Genomic DNA, 9,891 nt, shown 5'->3' with positions numbered 1-9,891 from the left:
GCAGCTTTAAGACTTGTGGACTACAACTCCCAGAATTCTCCAGCCAGCATAGATGGCTGAGAATTCTGGGAGTTGAAGTCCACAAATCTTAAAGCTGCCAAGTTTGGGGACCCCTGGTTTAGGCAGTACTGTACCTTGTGAGTTTGTATGAGATCACAACTATTTAAATACAGTTTGCAATTATAAAGAAAGAATTTATTTTTAAAAACTCAACTATTGCTATCCCCAGGTTTATTTGTTTTTTTTTAAAAAAACTTTATCAGAACAGATCTTCTTAGTGCTCTACATTCACCCTACAATTTATCTGAATATAAGGCAGGAATTCCCAATCAAAGTTTTATAGACATCCTCTAAGGTGTCTGCCATTTCTGATTTGGATGTAAAAAAATAAATACTGAAAGCAAAAATGTAATAAAATTGTGGTGAGCTACAAAATAGTCACTGTCATTTTTATTTCCATGAATGCTTCTATGCGCCCAGTGAGAATTCTTAGTAAATACAGGGTCAGTGATTCCATCCCAATGCTTTATTTAGAAGTGAGATTTCCTGCTGCCCTCCCTCCTCCCCCAAAATGATGTAGTAGAAGACTTTCTGAGCAAGTAACGATGGACTTGTATGTCTTGTTAAACTTAATTGTAAATGTCTACTAGCCAACCTGTGACCTACTGAGTCATCCTTTCAAAGGTATTTCTTTACCAGGATCTTTAGTGCCTTCAACAAGGACAGAGCTCCTTGTGCAATGTCTTCATTTGAAAAGCTGGGCACAACTCAGAGATAGCTCCTGTTTTGCTGAGCCATTTTGCTGGTAGTGCAAGGACCGGGTAGTAGAAGGGAACTTGTTTCAAGGTTGTATTTGAATGGGATGTCTGGTTGTATTCAACTGCTGATTGTCATTATGTTTTGTATTTGATTGATTTTTGAATGATGGTTTTAATATCGTTGAATTTTTGTGCATTCATTTATATTTTTATTGTGTTTCATTCATGTTTTTTAATTGTTGTGAGCCACTTGTGAGATGGACGTATATAAATCTATTAAATGAGTATTACTTACAGCAAGTACATAAAACACACAGAGTTTACACAGAGAGTTTAATCTTATTTGCTAAGAGTAACCTATGTGACTGGGATAGTGACAATTTAGCTGGTATCACCCCACACCAAAATCAACACTTAAAATAATCCCAGTTATTGAAGACCTGATGATATTATGCTACCATACACTGTTTGAACATCAACTGCTTATTTTATTTGTACTTATTTAGTTGTTACATTTATTTGCTGCTCATCTCATCGTGGAACTACTCTGGGTGGTTTACAATAATAAAACAGTGGGAAAATGATAAAAAAAATGTAAAAATAACAACAGTAAAGTAATGAACCAATAAAAAAAACCCAGTGGGAATACAGTAATATGAAATTTTAAAAAGATGAGCAGAGGGGGAGTAAGAAGCGCAGATGGGAAGAGAGGTCAAGAGAGATAGATAGATGATAGATAGATAAATAAAGATGATAGATAGATGATAAACAGAGATAGATGGTAGATAGATAGACAGATAATTCGTAATATCAATTTCAATTACTTTTATACTAACCAATCTACTGAGTCTGAATGTATTCTGATGCATGTTGTAAATGTCAGAAGAATAATTTGGAGTTCCAACTTGAGCTGGGGCTGCGCAAGAATAAATAAAAATGAAATCCAAACAGCTGTTAGGAAAAAAGAAATATTTATTCCTAAAAGCAAAACAGTTTGCCTTTAGGGACAGGTTGCAGAGAAATGGGGTACAGCAGCAGATTTTATAGGGGGAGCTTGTCCAAGGTATGGAGTTGTCTACATGCTGATTATGCACAATTGCATGTGCAGAAGTAAGGTGCATGCGTGATCCCGTTGCGAACCGGTAGTAAAGGTAAGTAGAACCCACCCCTGGTGACACTTGAGGGGGAGTAGGTGTGTGTGTGTGTGTGTGTGTGTGTGTGTGTGTGTGTGTGTGTAGGCATGCTTATTCTTGTGAACATGTTCCTCTGGTAGGCCTAATTTAATTAATTCAGTTTGCAGACCTTTGATATGTAGATTAGGTCTGTGTAATTTATTTGGGGGTTTGAGGAAATTTACTAATTTTAGTTGATTAGCTTAATTTCAGCTTGACTTTCAATTATCTAGTGGAGACATTGATTCTCAGACTATTCTGGATTCTGTTAATATTTTAAAGGAAGACTGAAACAGCATAAAGAATAAAATATATTTGGATATAAAACTTCTCTCATAAATTTACACCTCTGTTCTTCCTCTTTTTTACTCAATCATGTCAGGCAAATAAAGAAGTGCTCTTATCTGCAAATCATCATAGCAAAGGGTGGGAGGGGGAGTTAAAAGCATCTGAAATTATCTTCCTCCCTCAATTTGCTTTACTTTCCTGTTCCCTCCCTAAGAAGGACTGCACAAGCTTTGCTTAAATACAGTGATCAGAGCTAAATAGGCAACTCAATGTATTTTACTAAGCAGCGATTTTGACTTGACATTTTTAGGATCGTTTCTGTGAGGTGGGAGGAGAAGGGGTCTGGACTTCCATGAGTGACAGGCTTGATGCTCACTCAGAGGGAAGTATTTAATCAGGCCACTGTTAGCCACCCAATCACAGAAAGGGGTGGGGAAATCTTGGAGGTGGAGAGATTTTTCCGCCTCAGGATTCATCTCACTTATTTCAGTGCCTTGACTGGGCTAGTTGTGGGGAGGCGGTTGATTCCTGACCTATTTTCTCTTTCTGAATTCTGGAATCTCTCTCCCCCCCCCCCAACATCCCTGGATTTATGTAGTTAGAGGTTCCTTTCCACCGTAATACATTCCTTACCTTGTTTGTTGAATGCCTTGGAATCAATCTTGACTCTTGATAGCTTATCAGAACGGGACTTGCCAAGATTGCCAGGCTGAGGGAGAGGGACTGGGCCAAAGTTCATGTAGATTTTGTGCCAAAATTGGGCGTAGAACAAAACTTTCCCCATTCTGCTCTAGAACTCCAACACAGTTCTAGCTCTAAAGGTGATTGCAAAGACCCACTTTTTGTTAGATCTTCGAAAGACAATGGCAGATTTAACAGCTGCCTAGCAAAAACACATCAGCCCTTTCAGGAAGTGTATTTGGACAGCTAAGGAATAAAAGAAGCTTCGTAATGCTTTTAGGTAGTCAGCAACCTCTTTAGAATAGAATAGAATTCTTTATTGGCCAAGTGTGATTGGACACCCAAGGAATTTGTCTTTGGTGCATATGCTCTCAGTGTACATAAAAAGATAAGATACATTCATCAAGAATCATAAGGTACAACACTTAATGATAGTCATAGAGTACAAATAAGCAATCAAATCATACTAGGAAACAATAGCAATATAAATCGTAAGGATACAAGCAACGAAGTTACAGTCATGCAGTCATAAGTGGGAGGAGATAGGTGATAGAAAAGATGAGAAGACTAATAGTAATGCAGCCTTAGTGAATAGTTTGACAATATTGAGGGAATTATTTGTTTAGCAGAGTGATGGCATTTGGGAAAAAACTGTTCTTGTGTCTAGTTGTTCTGGTGTGCAGTGCTCTATAGCGTCGTTTTGAGGGTAGGAGTTGAAACAACTTAAGTCCAGGATGTGAGAGGTCTGTAAATTGTAAATTTAGAAATCGGCTTCTGCCAGAAAGAAAGCCTTTAACCTATCAAGTCAGTGAATTCTACAATTTATCTCCTCAAAGATGTGAACTTTCAAAGTGGAATCTGTTTGTCTTTCAAAATACTAGTTGGGCAACTCTGGCTTTTAAGCTGTTTCTCATCCTTCCATTTTAGTAAAACCTAAGTATAATAGTGTGTGTGTGTGTGCTTGGCATGAAACAGGACACCCAAAATGATAAGTTTGGGGAACTTCCAGCTCAGGCAGGGAAGTTGCTACACAGCAGGGAGCTTGGTACAGTAGCAACAATCTCAGCTGATGCTGTAAACCCAGACTCAGAAACAGGCTCAGAGGCAAAAATTTGGAGAGCAGGGCCTATGAAGGCAGAAGACTCCTCTCTGATAACTACTGTCATTCCACCTCCCCTACTTTGGGATCTTGGCTGGTGCTGTAAATCCGGCTGAATACATCTCTGAGAGGGGAATCTCCCCATCCTATGACAGCCAGGTTTCGATGATATGTGCCAGATTGGCATGTTCCTCATCAGTAAGGTTTTGAATGAGCTTTATTGACTAACCTAGCATTCAAAAGCAGCAGCATCCTGGAACCCTAGGCCTCCAGGGTAATGCTGTCCAGGGACTGAGTGTGAACTCAGGGGGCCAGAACATGTCACTGATACTAAACATTGGGCATGTCTTCCCCCGTACTGGCCTGCCCTCTGGTTCCCATAGCAACCCATGCCCATCACTGTACTGATCTGATGTCCCGCTTCATAGCCCTTAGGACGATCCATAACCTCTCTTGGCCCATCTTGAAGAGCTGGAGGCTGTGCCATCCCACACCAATCATTCACATGCATACAAGGGGGACAAAGCTTCCATGGTGCAATAGCTCAAGCTCTCTGCACCAAGGGGTCCCCTCCCAATCAAGTCCATTAAAGAATATAATGGAGCTATAGCTAAAGTCTAGAATCCAATCTAGATCGGTCATCGGATCAGAGGTTTAGTCTTCCGAGCTTTTGGACTCTCATCTTCAGGAAAGTTCTCTCTACTGGAATGTATGCTTTGGGCTATTCCATGTGTTGTATTTATGTGGTGCCTTCCTATTGGTTGATTGGTGTGTTGATGGCCAATGCTGGTGGTAAATCAGCATTCCTGTTGACTGGACAAATGGTTCGTTTCTCAGGTTCCAGTAATTTCCATGGCTATCTTTGTATCTGCATGGCCAACAATCTTAGCAGCAAAATTGAATATATGTTTTTGTTCATTGCTACCAATGAGTTTGGGTCACCTAGTCTTACCGTTTGCTTATGTTCTTGCAATCTGGTAGTTAGCTTCCTCCTGGTCTGTACTACATGGTCACAGGGGCAGTCCATGCAGGGATCTTTGGAATATCTCCATTGTGCCAGTCATTTAGCCAGGTTGTAGGTATCACATTTGTTGGAACAAGTATCACGTTTATCTTTCAAGATGCTGTTGGGACTTGTCTTACTGTACCTTAACTTTTTGAAAATCTTTCACTGCTACTTTTCTTGCAAACAAGCACTTAAATTCCCCATGAAAGGAGATGCCTCCTTGACACATATATGGATGTGGCACATTATGATGTCATTATACCAATTATGTGAATTCTGTAATCTGCATCTACATGATGGCATCACTGTAAATGGCCAAATCTGGCTTGCATTGACTGCTTAAAGAATTAAGCAAAGTAGACATTGATGTCTTAGGGCAGTGTTGGAGAACCTTTTTGGCACAGAGTGCCGAAACGAGAGAGTATGCATGCAGGGGAGCACTAGAAACTGGAAGAGCAGCTCCCTGGCACACATGTGCACGCCGGAAAGCTGAGCTTCCGGTTTCCAGTATGCACATGCATGCCAGGGAGCTGTTCTTCCGTTTTCTGGTGCTCCCCTGCGTGCGAAGAACAACTGGCCGGCACCCAGAAGAGCAATGGGCGACGGCTGGTGTGCCCAGAGAGATGGCTCTGCATGCCACTTCCGGCACACATGCTATAGATTCACCATCATGGGCTGAGGGAAATACAGCTCCTGTGACTGAACTCCATCTGTTAAAGACTGTCTTGTGTCAAATGCACTCAAAAGCCTTTTTTGCACTTTTCTGGTGGTTGCCAGGTAATGGCATCTTCACCAGTGCAAGATGTACTTGAATGTAGCTGCAACGTTTAATGAGAAATTCTGTTTTTAATTTGATTTTCCTCCCTTCCCCTTCCACATAGGGGTTGCCATGAAGGAAGGTAGAAAATTGTTGACTGTTATTTTTTAAAGCTTCCAGGTTTCAACTGTGGCTTTTTTATGCCAGCTGCATATGTGTCTCTATGTAATTTTAAATTAAATTAAATTCATTCTGTGGTGACGCAGTAGTTAGAATGCAGTATTGTAGGCTAATTCTTCTGACAGCCAACTGTCACCAGTTCAAGTCTCACCGGTTCAAGGTTGACTCAGCCTTCCATCCTTCAGAAGTCAGTAAAATGAGGACCCAGATTGTTGGGGACAATATGCTGACTCTGTAAACAGCTTAGAGGGCTGTAAAGCACTGTGAAGTGCTATTTTTATTCCAAACAAAGGATCAACAGTGAAGCAGTGATGGGTTTCAAAACCTGGCACTACCGGTTCGCTATTGGTAGCGTGCAGGCACGCTCGTTCGCTTTGTGAGCACACAGCACTTCTGCACAGAAGCTTCTACGTATCTGCAGATCGTTTTTGATGATATCTGGGCAGATGGGCAGAGCCTTCTGCCACTGCCACTACTAGTTCGCTCGATCTGGGGAGAACCGGGAGCAACCCATCACTGCAGTAAAGATCTGTATGAAATGGTCAAAAAGATTGTAGCGCAATTCTGCCTTCTTAACTGGGTGAGGCTTCTCCTGCAACAATGATATGAAAACACAGCATTTATATCAAATGCAGGCCAGTAGATGTTCGTAACTCAAGCCATTGAGACCATGCCCAAGAGTTAGTAATTTGTATTCCAAAAATATTGGAGGCCCACAGATTATCTACCAAAGATTATACAGTATTCAGTGTTTCTCTTAAAAGATTATCCAGAAATCCTTACACAACCACATCAAATAAATTTTCTTGTTCCTTTCATAGATGTTCTAAGAAAACATAGCTAATCTAAATATCAATTGAGTTCATTGGGAAGCCATTTATAAATTTTCTGATCCATAACCCAATCTCTTACAGAATTATTTGGATTATACTTATATAGAATAAATTTACATTGAGCTGTGTCATACTGGTGCATGTTATTTAGGGGGGAAAAGTTCCTTCTTGATAAAACACAGAAAAGAGATGTGCATCTAAAAACTAATTTTATTACTGCCTACTGATATAATTTTTAAATGAATGCTAAATCCACAGTCTTCAACCAGATACTTGGTGGCAGCTTTGCTAATGTTTCATTTGGCTTGAGTTGTCTCGATAGACCAATATTGATAACTATTTAACTTTGATGGTTATCTTCTTGCACTTAGTCAGTCACATCTCATTAGCATAATTTCTGAATGATCAGCATCTCTTTGTTCCTAGTGAGTTGTGTTCCCTAGGCTATTATAGATGACAACATGTATGTCACATTCACTCTTGGATCTATCTAACCTTTTGTCTACATGGCATTTTGGGATAATTCATTCTTGTTTGGTCTTCCCTCTTTCGTTTTGTCCTCCCTATCTCTCCCTTCCTCTCTCTCATTCCCATAAACCTAAGACTGCATCTAGATCATGGGTGTCAAACTTGCTGCGTCACATTGCCGTCACGTGACACTTCACGATGTTTTTCCCATTTGTGGAGCTGGTGTGGGTGTGGCCTGCACATGACGCATCTGGCCCATGGGCCGCCAGTTTGACACTCCTGATCCAGATAATCACTATTGCTAACGGCAAAGGTTCACTGGTTAGAAAGCACATGCTCCAATAGCATATTCAATTAGGAAAGCAATAGATCATTCATTCCAAAATAGCGCAAGAAGTTCAGGAAAATCACAACAGAAAACACTTGCTGGTATCTTTCCAGTTTATTTGGTGAGCTAGAAGCAGCAGAAACAAGAGACACCTCTACACCAAGGCAATGCTGGGAAAATTGTATCCACCTCTGGTTTTAGACCAAGTATTCAGATTAAATCAATATTTAATTATTACAGTTGTTGAAAAAGCTGAAAGAACACAATAAACTTGCCATACAGGAAACACTAGAAAATACAATTTCTTCATTTCTGTATTTTCAAGATTAAAGACAATAAAAGACAATCTCTGTAGGTCAGGATTCACAGTGGAATCTTTCGTGCTCTCTGAGCTTGGTTTTTTGCTTGAATGCCTTTCACTACCCAGTACCAGTATGTGAGGAGTTTGCTCCCTATTTATATATAGTAATTTGCCCTGCTTGTATTGGAGGTATGGTTTTCTCCTTGGTAGTACCTTGATTAGGGTATTATTTTCTGCTTGATTGTTTGGTGCTAATTCTTGCCTATCTGGGTGCAGGCTATTGGAGAGAGTGCGTTCTGGTCTTTTTGTTTCCTTAATTTTTTTATACGCTCTTTTAAATTTGGTTTATCTCTATGTGTCCATTGATGGCTGACTTGCCTGAATGCTTCCAGAAATTCCCTAGCATTTTTGGATCAGGCTTGGACTAGGATGGTCTGAGTTTCCCAGTTTTATGCTTGAGTCTGTCTAAGTGTTGTGAAATTAAGGAGTTTTCATTGTGCCTTTTGACTGCTGTTGGGTGTCCATGGATGCACTCTGTAGTTTTCTGCATGTCTGTTCTATATTGTAGATGACTCCTGTTTTTAGTTCTTAAATTACAGTAGTTGTTTGGTTTGTGTTTCATGATGATGCCATCTGGTACACCATAAACAACCTCAAGGAGCAACTGGAACAAACCATAACTCCAGTAAGTACAAAAATGCTGACAATCATAATCAAGATTACATTTCTAAGACAAGCTGAAAAAAGAAAACAAAATTCCAAACCAAACTACTCAAGCTAAATTCCAGAAGCAAAGCGATAACATGAACCCAAATAGATAAGTCAATACATCCAGCAGCTTACTATCCACTATAAATCATACAATATGCTCCCAAAAGGCCTCAATACAAATGACACTAATCAATCACAATTTTTTCAGCATTAGAAGCAGCATTTAAAATCACAGAACTTCTTGCCTTAGAGACCCAAGAATGCAAACAATCATACCAGAGATCAGATGAACACAGAATCAGAACATATTCAAATAGAAGACAGTAGCCTTCAAAAACCTAAAGAAGGACCAAACCATCACCATCCTTTCAACAAAGGTCAACATAACCAGAATATAATACATACAAACAAAACCCCAAAGAATTATTAGAAGACATACATCCCACTAACCAAATATAAAAACTAGACAATCTGCTCAACAACCTAACTAAGAAAGATCAAATCACTAAAAAACAGAGGCGAATGAAAAGACCATCCTCTCACGCTTCTACAGATACCCCAAAATTCACAAGCCCAATATATTATTTATCCAGTTGTATTGTTACCCAAAACACAACAGAGTGAAAGAACTTACAAAAAAAACTTGGACAACTCACAAAGGAGAATTAATATTTTATGAACTACAGTGCTTGAAGAAAATCAAAGTGCAAAGAAATGAAGATGACTGGAATGTACTCTTCTATAGATCTGGAACTAGTAAAAAACAAACATAACAGAAGTAACTAACAAGACACTCAATTAGTCAAATACATGAGGATTGAAACACCCAGAATTGTAGATCTCATCAACCTCTGCCTCACTACCTATTTTCTATTTGATAGACAAATATAGCAATAAATTATCCATGAGATCACCACTCTCAAAACTCATAGTGCACCATAATGCAGCATCTAGAAACAATAGCACTTGAAAATATGGATCCAATATGTGATGACGTCTTTATTTTAATAAAAAAGGAACAACTAGAAAAGAAATGTGAAAAAAATCCACCTCTTCAAAGGAATACAATTCACAAGAACACCGAACCTCTCTGAATATTCTCATCATCAGAGGAAATGTTAGCAATTTACCACACTAGCTTTTGGTAACAATCCAACTTCCTGCAAGAACTGTGTAAGAACATTATTCAGATCACTACAAATGCACTGCAGCAACCTAGAACACCAGAAAAAAGAAGCAGATTGCCTATACAACATCCTTTAATAAAATGGATACTACACAATTTTATCAAAAAGTGCCTATCCACTCA

The sequence above is a fragment of the Pantherophis guttatus genome, chromosome 4, assembly GCF_059756535.1.
Source record: "Pantherophis guttatus breed Tessera chromosome 4, ASM5975653v1, whole genome shotgun sequence".
NCBI classification, from domain to species: domain Eukaryota; kingdom Metazoa; phylum Chordata; class Lepidosauria; order Squamata; family Colubridae; genus Pantherophis; species Pantherophis guttatus.
This window is presented reverse-complemented; position numbering follows the sequence as displayed.